The sequence below is a fragment of the Rousettus aegyptiacus genome, unplaced genomic scaffold, assembly GCF_014176215.1.
Source record: "Rousettus aegyptiacus isolate mRouAeg1 unplaced genomic scaffold, mRouAeg1.p scaffold_m13_p_8, whole genome shotgun sequence".
Lineage (NCBI taxonomy): Eukaryota > Metazoa > Chordata > Mammalia > Chiroptera > Pteropodidae > Rousettus > Rousettus aegyptiacus.
Window position 1 is genome coordinate 59999460 of NW_023416311.1, and position 18914 is coordinate 60018373.

Below are 18914 nucleotides of genomic sequence, written 5' to 3' on the forward strand. Positions count from 1 at the left end.
CTCCCGTTAGGTCCCCACCTGCCTGTCTGCTACAACAATCATCACCACAGCACACGGTGCTCACCACTGACCTATTGCAGACAGTTAATCAAGAGCAGAGCGAGCAGCTTTCACAGTACAAGTAGTTACTTGTTCTCAACTTTTTAAAGTTCATAATTCAGTCTTACTGTCATTTCTTTCCTCTTGGCGGTGCTTTTATGAAAGGTAAAGCTGAACAGAAAGAAAACCAGAGTCATTAACTGTTTGAAAGTTTAATGTGCTACCAAACCAGAATTAGATGTGATAATGAAATTTCCACTGCTGAAAGCAGACTCTGCTAACTGATGTATGTAGTGAGAAGGTGGTCACATAACCAATGAAAATAAAAACCATACTCATTTTTTGTATTTCTCTCTTTTTTTTTTTTTTTTTTTTGCTATTTAAACTGGCCACACACCAAATTAGACTTCAGTTAAAAACTGAATTTAGTAAAGTTCCACTTCTTTTAGAAAATATGTATTCTATCTTTAGAGTACAGATATTGATCAAGTAATTTTATATGTAGAGACATTCTAGAACAATAGATCAAGATTTATGGCTTAACATTGCTGGACTTTATTCAACTATCTAATTGGTCAGAAACGCCATCTAACTCACCAGAATCCAGTGGTATGGAATGGTTCACCCCAGGCATTCTATTCCTTAGTCTAGTAATCAAGGTATGTCTAAATAGGATTCCAATTCACCTTTTCTAATTACTTCGACTTCTGTCTTCTATGCTCAATACAGTCAAAATGGATTACCAGCTGTTCCCCAAACACAACATATTCTTTCTATCTCTTGCTTTGCACATACTGTTCTCACCTCTTGAAGTTCTCAGCCACTGCCACTACTTTGCTTCCCCTCATCCAGGCATTCCTCAGACCCCTTCATTCTTCCCAATACATCCACTTAGGCACCTCTTACAGATCACCATCTGTTGAAATTATACCCATTTAAAGTTCAGTCAAACTGCCCTTTTCCAAGAAATTATTCCCTCCTGCCCACATAAAACTGACCCCACCTCTTTCTCCTCTTCATCCAGAATCACTTTGCTTTAACTGTTATACGTCACTTTTCATAGTTTTTGGCACACAAGAGAAGCTCATTTACTATACACTAAGTGAATTGAAGGATTCCAGGATATATTGCACTTTCATTTACCGCCTAACTTTCTCCTCCTCCCTAGCTTATAAGCATCTTAATGGCAAAGATGGAACTAATGGGGGAAGGGTACTTATTAACCTCTATAACCTGTAAATTATCTAATAGGCTCATTGCACATAATGAAGGCTTGATAAATATTTCTTGAATTGCATGGTTAAACTGGGTCTGCTGGCTGGGCTTGGCAGAGCGCTTCGGAATCACCCCTTGATTTATCAGGAGCCGTGCCAGTGATGCAAGAGGTAATTTTCTTTGCTGAATCATAACTGAGTTTATATCACACTAAGCTTTGGAAGGTACCATTTTTCAAATTAAATATAAAAAACAATAACCTTTCTGTTTGTAACATTTTAAGTTCTCCTGGCTCCCCTCAGGCATGGGGGCATTTCTGTAAGGTGTTGACCTAAATTTCTTCTGACCTAATTTCCTTGTTGCAAAAGGAATTCGGTGCAGCCAGCCCCCACTGCGGAAAGGTTTTGTTCTATATCACTGTCACATTTCAATGACAAATGGAATGAACTTTGTTAGTCCTTTTGAGATTTCAGAATAGCTCAGGATATTCCCCTCTAATATCTAAGAGGATTTCAGTGATTTGCCCTGCTGGCAAAGGGCCTCCCTTTGTCCTGTGCTTTCCCCTAAGCAATTGGGCTTCCCCCATGGAGATACCCTGCACTACTCACACACATTTTTACTGTACAACAGCTGAAGAGAAGGTTGTGATAAAATAAAAAAAAGAACGGAAGTGGCAAAAATGACCCAATGGGCTCTTGAGTCAAAAAAAAAAAAGAAACGAAAAGAAATGTTTCCCCATACCAACCAAGTGTACTTTTGTTCTAGTCCTAAGTGTTTTGAAGCAAAACCAAACTAACCTTTATTCCTTTGATAGGGAAAAAAAAAAAGATTTCTTCCTAATGATGCAAATAAACCATGAAACCTATATTTCCCACTATACTGTGATCATGAGTATATATTTGTGTGTATATGTGTTAGAAGATGAATAACCTCCTGAAAAAATAACATTTAGCTCAAACAGTAGAGTACAAGTCATAAGACAATAGACAGGGATATAATAAAAATTATGTTGAGTAGTTTAAGAAAAGACAACATGGTTCTCTATCAAAAAAAAAAAAAAAATAGCTTCCTAGATGACTCCCCAGGGCTTCTTTCTGGTGCTGTTATTACCTAATGAATCAGGTATTCACAGGCAGTGTCAATATGGAATAGACTGATTTTAAAATTCAAATTTTTAATAATCATGTCAGTGATACAGTGAATGTGCTTCAAAATGCTTAAGATTACTGGGATTCTCTCACGTCAGTCACAAAGTATAACTCAAAAATGTCACTCCATTATTTCCATTTGGAAGCAAATCTCCTGAAGACCTTAAGGCACCACGCCCTGCCAGTTGGTGATGTGGTCAGCAAAGTCTAGCGCAGGTCAAAGGGAGCAGCTGTCCCAGCGATTTAGCTCCAACCTAAATGGCAACATGAAAGAGAGCAAAAGGAGAAAAAAGATCCAACAAAGGAAAACAAAAGTTTGCTTCAAGAGAGGAAAGATGTAAGAAAAGCAATAGATAATAAAGAAGTACATGGGAGTGGGGGGCAGAAATGTTATTTCTAACAACAACAGCAACAACAACAACAAAACAGAAAGAAAATAAGTCTGAAAAAGAAAGGGAATTTTAACTACTCCAAAGAAGGCTGAACGTCTTTGGAGAAACTCCCCCAAAGAGTCAAAAATCACAGAGTGAAAGATCCACCTACATAATAGGTTATATGAAAAGAAAGCCAGCAAAATGAAAGTCTCAATCAGCAAATCGTCACTAAGAATCTACTGGATTCACTGCCCTGGGTGCCAGGGAGGCCATGGTAACCCAAATAGGCAAACGAATTACTAGTGTGCTATCTCATCAAGATTGTGTTCCCAAAGGCCAGAAAAAAACTGAATGTTATTTAGATTTTTATTTTTTATATTATAGCCTGGCAAAGAGTATTAAACCAAGAGCAAAGAGCTGAGAGTGAGAATGCACACAGATAATGGGACTGTTTGACTAGTTGGCTCCTGAGTAGAGAAGGCTAACATGTTATTGAGATCAAACAGAAAAGATTCTCCCCTGAGAGCACTAACCTGAATCCCTAGATAGATCATCTACTAAAGGGAAAAAAGGAGGAAATCTTTTGTGAAATAAAAGGAAATTATTATTCTGGGAAGTTGGTTTTGGCAAAGAATTTCTTGGCACATTTCTGTGAACTGTAAAGGATTTCCTAGTATAAAGTAAAATTTGAAAAGTTAAAATTCCCAGTAAGAAATGATCTCAGCAGATACCTTACAAAGTGGCACAGGATAAGTTATATGTAAATTAGAGACCTTGCCTGCGTCTGAATCTCTTTGATATCTTTTCTTTCTAATTAAGGACTTAGCAGGACCCCTCCACCATGATTCATGTAGGATGCAGTAAAGCTTTTAATAACCAAGTAAATTGGTAACCTGAAAATACATGTCAACCCATATGTAAGCTCTGTGGTGAACTTTAAAGTCATTTCTTTAAAGTCATGGGGACTAGCCTTCCATGACTATTACAGGATCTATCCAAGTAGCAAAGGACCTTAGGCTGTTGGGATTTATTTGCCTAGCATGGCATCCTGGCACTATTATCCTTTGCTCCTGCTGCCACAGACACCTGCTTCTCCAGGATCTTCTCTCTACCAAACACATGGAAAGGAGAAGCACTTCTGACATCCACTTTTAAGTTACCAAGAACAAAGATGACAATTTGAAGCAAAAGCTGTGTCAAATTTAGCTCTTTGTAAAATTGGCTGGACCAGCCTCTGCTCAGGGGAAAGCCTGGCTAAATGTCTGCTTCAGAAGCCATACTAGATTGAACAATCAGACTATTTGCAAAAAAAAATCATCATCCCACAAGGATTTGTAAAGTGTCGAGCATGTGGCATATGGGTGTTCTGAATAGAAAGATTTTTCTAGGAGTTTTGAAATCGAAGATCCATGATTAATTCTGACTGCTTGGATCAATAAAGATTGTTTTCCTTTGAAACAGAGCACCCATAAAATTATGTAATTTGAGGTATAGGAAAATCATTGCCGAATGAGCAAAGAGTACTTTGCTGCCCACAGAATCCATTTGGTAATAATTTCTGGATGAAAAGTAAGACCATTATTTTGATAGGACAAATGCATTTGAAAGTCACGAAAGATTATATCAGTTAAAAATTATATTTGCATAAAATACGTTTTCAGCACAAACTCACTCAGGTGAAGCACTATTCACACCAGAAATGCAATTCAGTGTGAGCTGTTTCCTAAAGGAAAAGTACATGTGAGAATTTAGATTATTTTGTCTAGCACAGCTGCTGCTTGTACTGCAAAAGCAGAGATGCAGCTGATGACAAGGTAGAATGGAACTTGGCACCTCCGCTGGCATCCAGCCAAGAATACAGAATGTTTTAGCCAGTCTGTGGCATGTGATCCATTCCTTAATTGTTGATAACATATAATTAGGACAATCTAAGCCTAGTTTAATGAATGTAATAAGTTAAACTGCAGTGCTTGACTATACTTGGATAGACTTTGTTAGTCTTGGAGCATGGAACTGCAGAGTAACATTTTATAAACAGTACAAAATGGAATCTTCCCTTTACAAACTATCAGCCTAGAATTATGGCCGACATCCTAACCCACAGTATAAATTCTGTGAACTGTATAAATGTCAACTGATATTCATGGCCAATGTGCCCAAAATAAATTTTCCCCTTGAAGATTTTAAAGGTAAGATTTATGGGAAGAAATTGGGCACGTATTTAAAAATGACAGACTACACGTTCTGCTAATCAGTTATCAACCTGATTTATTTTGACAGATTTCTAAGATGATCAGAGCTGGGTCTAGTGTACTACACATTTTTTAAATGCAATGATTTTCTTTAAAATAATGAATTATTAACTTTATTAAAACATATTATTGCATTCATCTTTTCATACCCCATATTACTTAACCTATATATTTTGTAAAAATGTTTTTCCAAAGCAGAAAAAAGACCTTTACCTGTACACAAATAAATTAAGCTGAATTTTTCATATCTCTGAAAAGAGTTATTTTTTCCAAAGGGGGAAAAATATCCTACCTAGACATAAAATAATAACAAACAAAAATTTTGAAAAAATGCATTTTAGCTTTTGAGCAAAAAAGAAAAAAAAATTAAGGGAAACTGTTTATCCACAGCATGCATGCTTTCTCCAATTGTTTTTTCCCCCATCTTTAAATTTGTTCTAATGTTATCAGAATTGATTTTTAGTCTCAGTCATCCCAAAGGAACTGTCTTGAGTGAAGCTCTTATCGGGGAACTGTAATGAAGAATCAGCTTGCAAAGCTGTTACTATGGTGCTCACATATCTGAAGAAATTTTTAGTGGAAATAAAATTCCAAAGCACTAAATTTAGAGGTATTTCGTTTCCTAGTAAGAGGTATAAAAATAGTACTACTAGATACAATTTAAATTCCAAAGGAGGGGAGATATTTATTTCTGTACGATGCTAAACCATGTATATTCTAGAAAGCCATTTTCTTTCCACAGGCCTTGAGATAAATTAAAAATCGTGTTAACCAATTCTCTTTGGCCACCAAAAGGATAATAAGTGTAAAAAAAAGGAGATCTTCATTTTCACATTTTCATATTAGTGTTGCTTTTAAGAGAAAACTTTATGAAGTGAAAGCATAACTATTTGAAAATGTATTATTTTTTATGTTTAAGAAAAAGTTTTTGACAAGGATACATAACTGTAGTTTTAGATACTAAATTGTATATTATCTCACAAAGGGTAGAGAGAGTTAAAGAACGTCATCAGTTTCCAGGCATGATTGCTTTCTAGTTCAGGTTTAAGACATATCTTCCTTTAAAAAGCAATAATTACAATAGTGTATAGTTAACAAGATCCCTTATTTTAAAAATATAAAATAAAAATTTTCCATGACAACTTGTGGTCTTGAAATTAAAATTATAAGCATCATATGTAAATATGCTTTTTCCTCTGCCCACTTTTAAAATATGTATTGAATTCCTCAAGCCAAATTGCATTCCAGAGGTGTTGCCTAAATTACCACATGCAGAGGAAGAAAAAATTTTTAATCATCTTTAACATTTTAGTTTTATGATTTAAGTCACCAAAAACAACAGAAAAAATAACCTGTAATAATAATTCATGGGTGAGAACATTACATTACATCTATATTTCTAAGTAAGAAAAGAGAAACAGCCATCTCTCAAGAAAAGAGACTAAGCAGTTACAGATCTACACTTTTCTATGAGTGATAGATGAACATATAATTATTGAAGAGGAGGAAATAAAGAGTAGTGCCATATTCTTCCATCCATTATGTATAATTTTTATATGTATGTTGAAATGAAAAACTTTTAAACACTAAGATTTGACAAGTGTGACAAAGAAAAAGGTTCTAGACTTATGCCATTCTGTGCATACAGAAGGAAGAAAAAGATTCACATTATAAATGCCTTTGGTTTTATCTGTTCTTACAAACTGTCCTTATTTGAAATTTTTCAGAAAAGCAATCCACAGTGCCATCATCTAAATTCAAATGCAAACTTCATATTAACACAAATAAATGTGTCCATAATTTCGGAGATTATTTTAGGAAATGTGGTCATTATATGTTTCCTTTTATGATGAATTTGGAACTTGGGAAAAGATGCTGGCTCATAATTAGAATAGAATAACAAGACTAAGAGATAAAATGCATGAAATAGTGGGTAATTCCCACTATTCTTTTACAAATATCTAATTCAATACTTCTAATTATCAGTTTGCACCACAAAAGAAATATTCCTTTGAGTAAGGCAAATGTTAAAGAATTCACATGATTTTCTAGGTACACTTTTCACGTTACCATAGTTTAATTTTCATCCCTATTTGACAAAGCCAGCTACAAATAGTGAAATCTAATGGGGGAAAAAAGTATAAAAGAAGTGAGTTTATTTTGCTATCACATAAAACAAAACTCCAAACTGTAGCATTCATAAAATAAAATTTACTAATGCTTCTTTTCCTGACAAAACACTTAGAAAACAATCTCTAAAACTGCCAGTTTAGAACAGCTTAGGAACATTACACTGTAAAAGTCACCTTTTTGTTAATTTATTATTTATTGATAAAAGAAGTGTTTTAGGTTTTTTGGGGTTTTTTTTTTGGTCACAATGACTATAATCATTTTTAATAAGCTGTATTCTAAATATACTACTAGTTTTTATCCATTTTTTAGTTCACAATATAATCAGCTCTCCACCTTTCCTACTTGCTAGACAAAATGGATTTGAAAGTGATTCTCATGATAATTTTACCAGAAGCTAGACAGTGGATACACACATTTAGCTACACAGATTTCTGTACTTTTGACTGTGTCTATGTAACTGTACCATGAATGGTATTTTGCAAATATTAAACCAATGTACTTCATGACTTTCTATAAACCACATTTCTCTGCAGTCTCCCACCTTCAAGGCAGAGCCAGAGAACTTATTGCCCTAGATCAGGAAAGGATAAGAATCTGTTGAGAGCAGGGATTTGTGGAAAGTAAACGAATTTGTTAAATTCTTTTAGCTACTGTTTAACATTTCTAGGACTAAGCCTGGTGGACTCAATGTAGAATTCTCATATGAAGAGAGGATACCTTTCACCTATGAACTATCCAAGCTATGTGGTTGGCTGCTTTCAGATAGAAGAACTTAGGACAAAGAGCAAGGAGAGCAAAGCGCAGCCCTTCTGCTTCTGGGGACTGAGAATGGTAGAATGTGGAAAGCAATCTGAGACTGCCTCTCAGTTTCCCTTTCTGGTTTTCACTCTTCCTAGTGGGAAGGTTCAGGAAGCCCAAGGGAGGAACAACCTCAACTCCCTGTTTGACTAAAATGCAACCTTCCCCACACCCCGGGGATGCCTACATCAACCTCCTGAGCGCTCACCTATTAGCTTTGAGGAATGGCTTTCCTAAACTCCTGGATAGAAACCACGCATTCCCGTGGCATACCACTCCTATCTCATGGGGAAGTGACAGCTGAGTTGAGAGCTAGCAGCAGGCAAGATGCCACCATGGAAGAGGCCGAATTTGGGCTTTCCACCAGAAGACACATGGGGAGTAAAGCAGAGAAAGTCAAGGTGAGGGTGAGTCAACCAAGCCAAGATAAAAGGTGCTCACATCAACTGTGAGTGCCAGAAAGACAACACTCAAGGGGCATAACCCTGAAAATGAGAGGATCCAGAAGACTCCACACCTAAAGGTGCCAGTTCTTCCCCATTACTTCTAGACTGTGAAAGCCTTACCCCTCCTCCACATACCCGGACACCAGAAAGGGTGCCAAAAAGTGGACAAAAGATTGAGATGTCTGGGAGACAGAGTGTGTTTTCCTAAAGGAGCAGCATTACCTAAAAGGGTGGTTTTAATTATTGGAATGGACTGAATTTTAAACCACATAGGACTTTAAATTTACAAGAGAACCAGAGTAGATATAGACAAAACAATGGAGCTACATTTTCCAGGCACATCCAGGTTGCTATGTGAGTGCAGTCGATATTATATAACCAACACAAAGAAGAAAGTTACTGTAGTAAAAATAATTCTCTCTCCAAACACACATTCTTACATACACACAGGATCATGACATGGTATTTTGTGAGAAAAGTGGGGTGGCCTCTTTTGACTTGAATTGTCCACACTGAATGTCCATCTTAATCAAGCTGACTAAATAGCTATTTGGGTTTCCTTTTTGGTTTTTCTATGTATGTATGAGTCAGAATTACTACTTTAAAAATTAAAACAAAAAGCTGCTCTTTTCTTAGTTTACTCATTTGTAAAAAGGAATACTAATACCTGGCATGTTATTTGGGGAATTAAATAAGATGCTTTATGTGACGTTAAGGGCTTTCAGAAAAATGGCTAGCACAGTTATAGCCACTCCCTTCTCCACAAAATGTTCGTAACTTTTCTGAGAGCAGCCAGGTTCAAACCTTCAACATCACTGACATTTCACTTTTCATCAGCATCATTTCAAAACCCTTATCTCTGAGTTGGCAAGTCTTGTTCTTCACCTGAAATAGTTCTTACACTTACCCCTCATCTCCTCTCTCACTATCATGACTTTCTGCCTGGATCTCATTTCTTTTCTTCTCTTTGACACTTGTGCCTTCTAACCAACTCCCTGTCTCTCATGTGCTTCCCTCTTGTTTCCAAACTACTGCTCAACTGTGAGCTGGTCATTCCTTTCTCCAAGTCCTTCTCTATTTTTCTTTCTTCCCTTCCTGTCTCTCTCCTTCCATTTCTTTCTTTTTATTTTTTTTTAACTTCCATAAAGAATATGAAAATACTTAAAATGCTGAAATACACAATATGAATCACTTAAAAATAAAGTTGGATAAAGATGAATCAAAAGGAGAAAAGAGAAAAATATTAGAAAAACCTGAAATAGACCATTTCTCAGCTAAGGTCTAAATTTAACTCTGAGATTTATTGACAGTTCAAGTAAAAAGGAAAATTTTGTTTTTGGTAGTCATAAACTCAAAATTTTAAAACAATTAGCTTTATATTTAATATTCATATTTCAAAAATTTGAAATTAGTTACAGAATAAGTTTTTCTAAGCGCTAAAAAACTCTCATTTTTAAAAAAGTTGGTGTATTAGTAATATGTATTGCAACATTATCTATAAATCAAAAATACTGAGCATATAAGTTTCTTAACATAATATATATATGTATATATATAAAATAGAAACTCAATTCATTGGAATCTAGTTTACTTAAATCCTTAGTTAACCAAATTCTCTTTACTCAAAAGAGGAAAAAGAAAATAAAGGGAAAAATCAAATAAATATGAGGTGGTTACTCAAGGATAAAAAGTGAATTCTCTAAATACGTCCTGAAAGATGCAACTCAATTTCCTATATCATCTTATATTAATTTTCTTATATCATCTTATATTAATATTCATATTTATTTATAGACACCATATTCTTAGCATCTGGCACAGTGTGTTCCCCACTTCAAATTGTCCATAAATTTTTATTTTTTTAATAAATAAGGCCTCAGATACACTACAAAACCTTTCAATATAGAGCTCTTATAATGAAGACCAGTCTCTCCACTTTTTATAAAACAGGAATAACAATAATAATAATTCTTGGCATTTGCAGGACATAGACATTATCAGCATGCTTTACAAATATCCTGTTTCATTCTCACAAGAAAACTGGGTTTCTGAGAGGTGAAACAAATTCACTGGGACTACCCACTTAGTTAGTAAACAGCAATGCTGGAGCTTGAACACAGCTTCACTAAACTCTTTTCACAACCCCAATCAGCTTCAATTGATTGATTAATTAAGTGAGAGTGATTAATTGCGAGTGATTAATTGCAAGCAGCTGGAGCCCGCATCACGGAGAGTATATTTTTCATTGCAGTCTCATCCAGGCCTATTTTGATATGTTATATTATCCTTCTTCCCTTTTATCTACTTTGACCAAATAGATGGTAGAGGTGATAAATGAAGGAGGAGGAGGAAAGTGACATGTTGCATGCAAATGATGTGTGTTTCAAAATTGTGCAGATACGATTTAAGAATACATTTGCTGGGGTTTTCTGGGAAAAAGAGGTTCTTTCGTGTCTCCCACGGCTCTGCCGGGCGTGAACAGGAAAACAGGTAGCCTTGGTGTCAGATGCTGGTGGTTATCATGTAACCATGAGGAAGGCTCTGGAAGGCAGAGCCAGGAAACAGAAACAATCAAGTTTTCTTGACGAAATGGAACCACCTACTATATATCACTTTTCAGTTAAGAGTCTCCTACATTTCTGTTAAGCCAATTTAAACTGGGTGTTTTTGCTACTTGTAACCAAAAACACACAACTGATATAGGAAAAAAGCAAGAGTAGGGGGAGCCAGTTTATACTTTCTTACATATTTTAGATTTATTTGTAAAAGGCATCAAAGCGACATTATTTAATGTATTAAAGTTTAAAAGTGCTGGAGAACATTTTGGATCATACAAATATACAAATATAAGTTAGAAGACATGGATATTGAGTTCTAAACGGTGCATGAGGGAAATGGCAGATGCCTTTACAAGGGCTGAAGGGGGAAATAGAACAGCCCTCACCCCATTCCACACAGATCAGTATGTCAGTGGATATCCCATCTGGTTTACAGTTGCCAGAAACAAACAAACAAAAAAAAAAGTGGCGTAAAAATTAGACTAGAAGGGAATGTGTGCATGGAACGCCCTCTGAATGAATCCCCTCTACTCAAGAGGGAAAGGGGACATTTTACACCCACACTGGGCATTCTGTTTCTATTTTCCAGGCTCTTCCCTGTCCCAGGCCCCTCTCCCTACTGAAAGGCCACGGAGAAAATAGACCTCACCAAAGCATGAGAGAGAATGACCCACAGCACAGTTCTGGAAGACAGCCAGTTCCCCAGCACTGATGTGGTCCTACTTAACTCCTCTGGGGTGGACGCACGTAGAGGCTTAGTGACAGCGAGCTATCACAGCAGCTGGAGTTCAAGGAACTGAAGTGGAGTCACTGCAAGTCGGGTGGGCAGCAGAAATGCTCCAGAAAGCACTGAAGTGTAATTTCAGGCAATGCCGCATTGTTTTGGAATTCGGGAAACCGCAGGAGTAAACAGACCAAGCTGGTATGCAGCAGGCAAAAATAAGGCAAGACTTTTTTTTTTCTGGCCCAACAGAGAAACCAGATCAAAGATATATGGAGCAGTCAGCATGCAATTCCGGCTCTACAATACTGATTCATTCTGTTACCAACTTATTGTGTGCCTACTATGTGTCGCATACTCTCTGACACAGGAGTATAACAATGAGGAAGGCATAGTTAGTTCCTTCTTTTGATACGTACAAACCTGGAGCCTCCAAACTCAGATGTGCAAAAATTATATCATCTTATTTTCCATAACTATTTTTTACCTGGAACTCCCACTCATACAGTAACAAAAATAAGGCCTCCTCTAGCCCCCTATTTTTTGAGTTGCCTCTAACTTCCAGGGGCTTAGAAGTGCCAGGGAGTCCAGAGAGCAAAGTCAGGGGAGGAATCCAGCCCTTTCTGCATTGTCTCCCCTCACTAGACTGTGGGAAGGTCTCATCTCCTCTGTGCTGACGTTGGGACATCCTCCCCACCCCAGCACTTCCCGATTTTCTTACCATTCCAGAACTGTCTGTGCCCCTTCTCAGGGACCTACAAGCATCTAAGCTCCCCTATTACCTTCCCAAGTCTCTTGCCTTCCCAGGACCCATGAAATCTTTACCTACCCTGGGCTGAGTGGAGTACAGCAGAAATGGATCCCTTATTCTTTCAAATCTGTTTTCTAAATTGGGACTTTATTTTCAGTGACAAACACAAAAAAGTTGACTCTTTGATTGTCACTTGGTTGTTTTTGTTTTTGTTTTTGATCCCTTTCCTGAAGTAAACAAGCTTGCTAAATGCAGAGGAAGGATAGAGGTTATATGAAATACTAGGAGGAAGACAGAAGCATTGGTTAATATCCCAAAAGATTACCCCACTATAACAGAGCTATGTAGTTCTTTGAGAAGGTGGGGCATCTTTCACTGAAGAGACAATATATGAGATGGGTCTTAAAAATGGATAGATGTTTATCAAAAGAAGAAAGTGAAAGAGAATCAAATGTGCAAGCAAAACTTTACTTGTATTTTTAGAACACAAAATAGTGTAGGATTTAAGAACAACATGCAGAACCTCAGAAAATGAAGGTTCATTTTCCTTAACAGTGTGAAATGTGCACAATAAGTAGAAAAGTTGACCACATGCCACTTTATTTTATGTGGTTAAATGTCGATTTTAAATTTATATCTTTTCCCTTGCTTTAAAAGCTAAAGAACTGAAAAACTTTATTTAATATATAACTTGGGTAAGGCTCCAAAGCAGAGGTCAGATACAAAATCAAGAACTTTATTTTCCTTTTCTTCTGTGACAAATGCCTATTTGACTAGAAACTTCCATTAGAATAAATGAGTAATAGAATATTGCATTGTGTTTAAAAAGAGATCCCTAATCTCTGCTACTTCTGAATTAGAAATTTTCAGATGCATGTTACACAACTGATTTGATCAACTATATTGTCGAAAAAAATATGGACACACAACAGGCAAAAGCAATTATTTTTAACCATCCACCAACAAAGTTTCCAACAAAGTTTCCTTCCTATTGCAATATCTGTATCTGAAATTTTATCGACATGTGTGTAACCTCCCTTGAGCGTCGAGTGGGTGTCCCTACGCCAGAGAAACAAATCCCATGAACACACATCACTCTTCCTAGTCTACATTTTCAGTATCCTGAATTTAAGCATGCTCAATGAATCTGACAGGGAGTGCTACTGAAGTCTCAACTCTAAATAAATAGTTTAAAATAAAAAGTTGTATAAATATCAGTCTGTGCCAATGATGCGGTTTGAGAGGGAGTGCTATAAACACAAAGTAAATTAAATGGGATCTACTTTTGTGGGGTAAAAGGCTACTTAGACTGGTTATTATAGAGAAAATTTTGTTGTGTGGTGCGACAGCACGTACCCATGTGGCTAACCTACCACTGGTAGAAGAAACAAATCCCACCCATACCTAGGGGCGGTGCCACGGCCAGACCACAATTCCTATGAGGGATGAACTTAATGTGCTGAAAATGAAGGCCAGGCTCTGTTGCAGCTCATTAGCTGGTTACAGACACACTGCAAGAGAAGAAAGTAGAATTTAGTCGATGTTCCAACTTCTACATGTGCTGTGAATAAAACAGACTATTGTTTTTTTGATAAAGAAGTATTGTTTTGAATGTGCAGAGTGGCTAAGTAAAGCCAGCAGAATTTTTTGGCCAAATATAGTCTCTAGCTCACTCCTAAAAATCCTAGCTTTCAAATTAGGAACTGAAGTCATTGAAAAAAAAAAAAAAAAAGTTTACATTCCTGCAGCCGCTGCAGCAAAGCCAAACAAATGTTTGGCTTAAAGCTCACTTACATCTCTTTCATGAGTCTTTTCTTTAACGTGGAATTCTGGAAAATAGCATTTCTTTTATCAAGTCATTTAATGCCAAGTGTTGTGTGTGTGCACGCATGTGTGTGTTTATGTGGGGACACGCACACTCAGCAACAGTACTATAGGGTCAGTGTAGTGGTTTTAAAGCATGTGGGTCACATTTGAATTTAAAGAAACCATGGTTTTACAGCTTCTGGCATAATTTAGGTCACAGGCACAAACTGTGATTTTTTTAAAGCGTCATTAACCACTGAATGGACAAGGAATGTGTTATTTTCAAGGAGTTTCTTTGGTGCCAGTTCAGGCAATAAAAACCTAAGGACAGGGGTCAATCTTGGAAGGTAACCTAGTATGTAGTTGCCCTCCTGATGCACTATTTTACCATAAAAACTCAACATGCTTTTTAGTCTTCGGTCTCTAAGCCCAAGCCGGATAACATGCAGTAACAGCATCAGTTTGTTGGAGGCAGGCATCTTGATGGCAAGTTTCCATACAGTCAGTCGGATTGGTGATTTGGCACTCTGAAGAGCCCATTAAGATTATAAAATTATGGAACTGAATATGCAGTAGCCTAGTATTTTTCAGCATCATGAATACATGCTCTTTACAATATTCTTCATGGATCAGCCAAATTTTTGCTATAATACAACTGAGGTTTGTTATGATGACCTTCCTAGAAAGCAAATTCCCAATCTGAGAGCAAAAAATAAAATATTTAAATCAAGCCTCTTTATAACTAGCTGGCAACTTACAATCTATGTCCAGACCTGAAGAAAGAGAAATGGAGTAATCTATGTGTGCATCATTCTTATTCCTCTCCTGCTAATTGTCTACTGTCTCTGCATGCTGGTGGTATTATATTGTTTTCAGGAGTAACTTGGTGTTGAAGGTAGATTTCCCAAGTGCAAATGATTGGTATGTCAGAGTGAGGAGAACAGCAAGTAAGCGTGCCTTCACAGTCAAACAATAGCGTGATGAGTAGCCGAGGGCCTCCTTGGACCAATTCTAGTTCCCTTTACAGCCTTTAAACACTAAACAAATAAATACTTCCATTACACGGGCAGTTATTACATGGAAGGAATAAAATGAAGCATTTACTATAAAATATTAGTTACATATTGATTTCTTTTTTCCAATATAATAACCTCAAAAAATGAGGTTTTTGTTTGTTTGTTTGTTTTTTGTTTGTTTTTGTTTTTTGTTTGTTTGCTTTTTGCAGTAGCAAAATAGAATTTTACCTGCATGGATTTACCTGCATAGTTTACATCATCAGTATAATAGTGAACTTATCAGCATCAAACGAAGAGCAGAACAAATGTACATTTTATTATAAATATTCCCAGATATCAATTCTTGTGCCTTTTATGAGTGTTTTAGATATCACACTCAACCAAAGAATGTTTTTATGTCAAAACCTCTGAGAATTAAGTCTGAAGGGGCTATCAGAGAAACAAAAAAGGTTAACTTTTGAAAGAATGGTAGGGACTATGTTCAGTTCTAAACACAATATTATCATATTAACAAGATGGCCCCAGACATGTATTTTTCAAATAAATATTTGTTGAGTATATAAACTAAACATTTTAAATGTAGCCATTTATTAAATAGTTTCTAAGATGTTTTCTAAATGTCCTTACCTCCATAAAATGTTTCAGAATGCAAATTTAAAATTCTTTGTCTTATATTATTATGAATCTCCACTATTATATTATATATCTGTGTGTCCTGTTTGCCTAAAGTTGACTGCTTTCTACTTCAGTTTTAGGTTCTCAATTAAGACTTTTCTACTGCTGTGCCTGCTTCTAATATTATTTCATTTTCTTCCAATCTGTTCTGAAAAAAGAGACCTAAATATTTTAACAATTTATGCTAAACACTAATAAATATGACTCTGGATAAAAGCCTACGATATACATTTCTTAGAAGTTTTGCAACTGCATTTTCTGCCAAAAGCTTAAGTTGCCAAAAGATCACTAGTCAGGTAAGTAAGGAGTTACTGTAATATACAAGTCCTGTCTACAAAGGACTTGTATATTACAGTATACAAGTCACAAAGTCAAGGAATGCATACAGAGCTGCAATTGGTAGTTGACTACCAAATAAATTTTTCATTAATAAGCATTTAATTTTTGAAAACAATCTATATCCTAAGCATCTCCAATCCCACATTATATTTTAACACTAGTTTACAGTTTACAAATAGGTTACCTATGACTTCCACATAATGTAATATTCCATTTTACCTTCATGAGTATGTTTAGCTTTTTCAGGTAACAAGGGATAGAAACATAGTTGAGCTACCATAAGTTAGTAGAAGTCATTGCAGGAAAGTGAGGAATACAAGCATCTTTAAAACAAGCCAAATGGACACTGGCTATAACTCAGGGCTGGGAAGAGTATGGTGAATCCACACAGCCAGTTATCACATTGTCACCTCATCAGTGGAGAACATTTTCCCTTTGCTGTGGCTTTGCCATTATTCTCACCTATTTTTTTATTCTAGTAAGTTCTTAGTAATTTACTAGATATTTAAAACAACTTACTAAAATATTTTTAATTTACTTAAAAATATTGCATTAAATATTAACTACTTAAAAACTATAAAAATATTTAAAATAGTTTCGATGCCATATGAAAGATTAAATGTTACATAGTTTAAACAACCAAAAATAAAGATGGTATTTAACACACACATATACATAATGATTCACTAGTAAAAAGAAAAAAATATTGAGCCTTTAGTTACGAAACTTTCTGGTAAACCACAAAAATTCTACCTGAATTTCTTTACATGGTTAGTGTTCAATTAAAGATATAGACTTGAGATATTATCATTTTTATTTGGTTTAGAGAAAGAGGAATCATTTAGTTATCAAACCTCAACCCGTGGAATGTCAGAGTTTCTAGTTCTCAGTCAGAGTATAGAAATTTGTCAGAGACATAAAAGTCAGCTGAGAAGCACTAAGAACATTATCTCCTCAGAGGGGACGAGAAAATGTATAGCCATCATTTTATCAGCTTCCCTGACCAAGTCTACTTTTGTAAAGCTTCAGTCTTGGTATCTTGAGAAAAGAAGCAACTCAAAAGGAAGTGTGGTGGAAATTTCCAAAATACAGAGTGTCTGTTTGGATAAAAACAGTGAAGACAGGCTTCTATATTTAATGATGGGGCCGAGGTTGCCTGTCTTCTGTGATCACTGGCTCTGTGTGGTACACTTTGGTGAGTTTATGATGGTGTAATCCTCCAATGAATGAAGCACTCCCTTCCCTTCAACGCTGTTTATTCTTAGCTTATGCACACAAAGAGCAAAGAGACTTGTCAACAACACGTCCAGTTTATACCCTGAATACCGCTAAGAGCCAGCTGACTCAAGTGAACCAAGAGACTCTTGTATCCTGAACGTCCTTCATTCATTCACACACACAAATATTTACTCTGCACCTACTATGTGCCAGGCACAACAACAGAAGAGGTTAATTGGGGAAAAGCGAAGAACAGGGACATCGCAGTGGAAGCAAGAGAGGAAAGAGGAAAAAAACAGTTTGTGTTTGGATTAATAAAAGAAGAGATTCTTTTCCTGACATCCTGTAAAAATCTGTGACTCTCAGTCTAACTTGCCAGTCATATTAATTGTTTATAATTTGAACCATGAGATTCTGGGGAAAGGACCCCATGTTGGTGTGCCCTTTATTATTCTTACTGAAATTCCCTTAGTAGGTGAAAAATATATCTACATTAGTTTTCAAAATAATTCAAACCTAAAGAATATACAACCTAACATATTTCAGAGTAGAGAACAATGAAGATAATAAAATAATTTGTTGCTTTTTATGAAAAAAAAATATGAAGTTCGAATTATAAATACCACTGATCTGTCCAATTAGAAAATAGATTAAAGCGAATACTCTCACTGCACTTAAATTCTAATACTTTTGATATAATCATTTAGGAGAAAACTTGGATGAGAATAGAAAACAGGGTTTTTTAGCTGGAGTTTGGAGGAGCTATAGATCACTCTACATGTTTAAAAATTAAGCCCCTTTAGTGGAAAAAAAAATAGTTTTTGATCAACAGCAGGCTGTTTTAACATCATTCCATGAATTCGGATAACAGAAATAGCACTCGTTCAGAAAATGTTTTCAAGTCATGATTTCTAGAAGTCGGCCCACTTATCGCTACGTCAGAATGTTTTTCTTCAGTCCATTAGAAGCAGGTTTTGCCTTTATGCTGCTTTCAAGAATTCCAAAGGTTCACTCACAATGTCAGACTACAATAAAATTCAGCGTAATGTGAACCACTCTATGATATTGCCTTTCCTTATTGCCTTTCAGTTACACTGTTCTAAATGCAGTAAAGGAGAAGTTGTTCTGAATGGGACAGTTAGAGAAACGAGTATCATACCCTGAGTTGAAAAGTCACAGACTATAATAGGCTAACAGCTTAGAGGAAAATTTCTTATACTGATGGTTGGCTCTGCAGGTTTGAATAGCAAAGATGGGCATATCGGATTGCCTATCGTGGTGGGTTTTATTTGGCATGCATTCCACAATGGGTAATAAGGCAGTGTCCCCACCAGCTGCAAATGTAGTGATGCATTTTTCTAGGAAACAAACCCAAGAAGCGCTGTGGTCATAGAAAAGGAGAACTTGCCACTTGCTCTGAGAAGC

At 36.1% G+C, this 18914-nt stretch overlaps 1 protein-coding gene across 1 annotated transcript in view; it reads right to left on the reverse strand.

Annotated features, from left to right (window-relative positions):
* Positions 1-394: 394 nt before the first annotated feature.
* Positions 395-18914, reverse strand: part of LOC118606905 — a 68437-nt gene continuing 49917 nt past the window's right edge. The window contains exon 4 of the mRNA XM_036226286.1: positions 395-955. The gene's annotated coding sequence lies outside the window, so the exon portion shown is untranslated. The remainder of the gene's footprint in view (positions 956-18914) is intronic.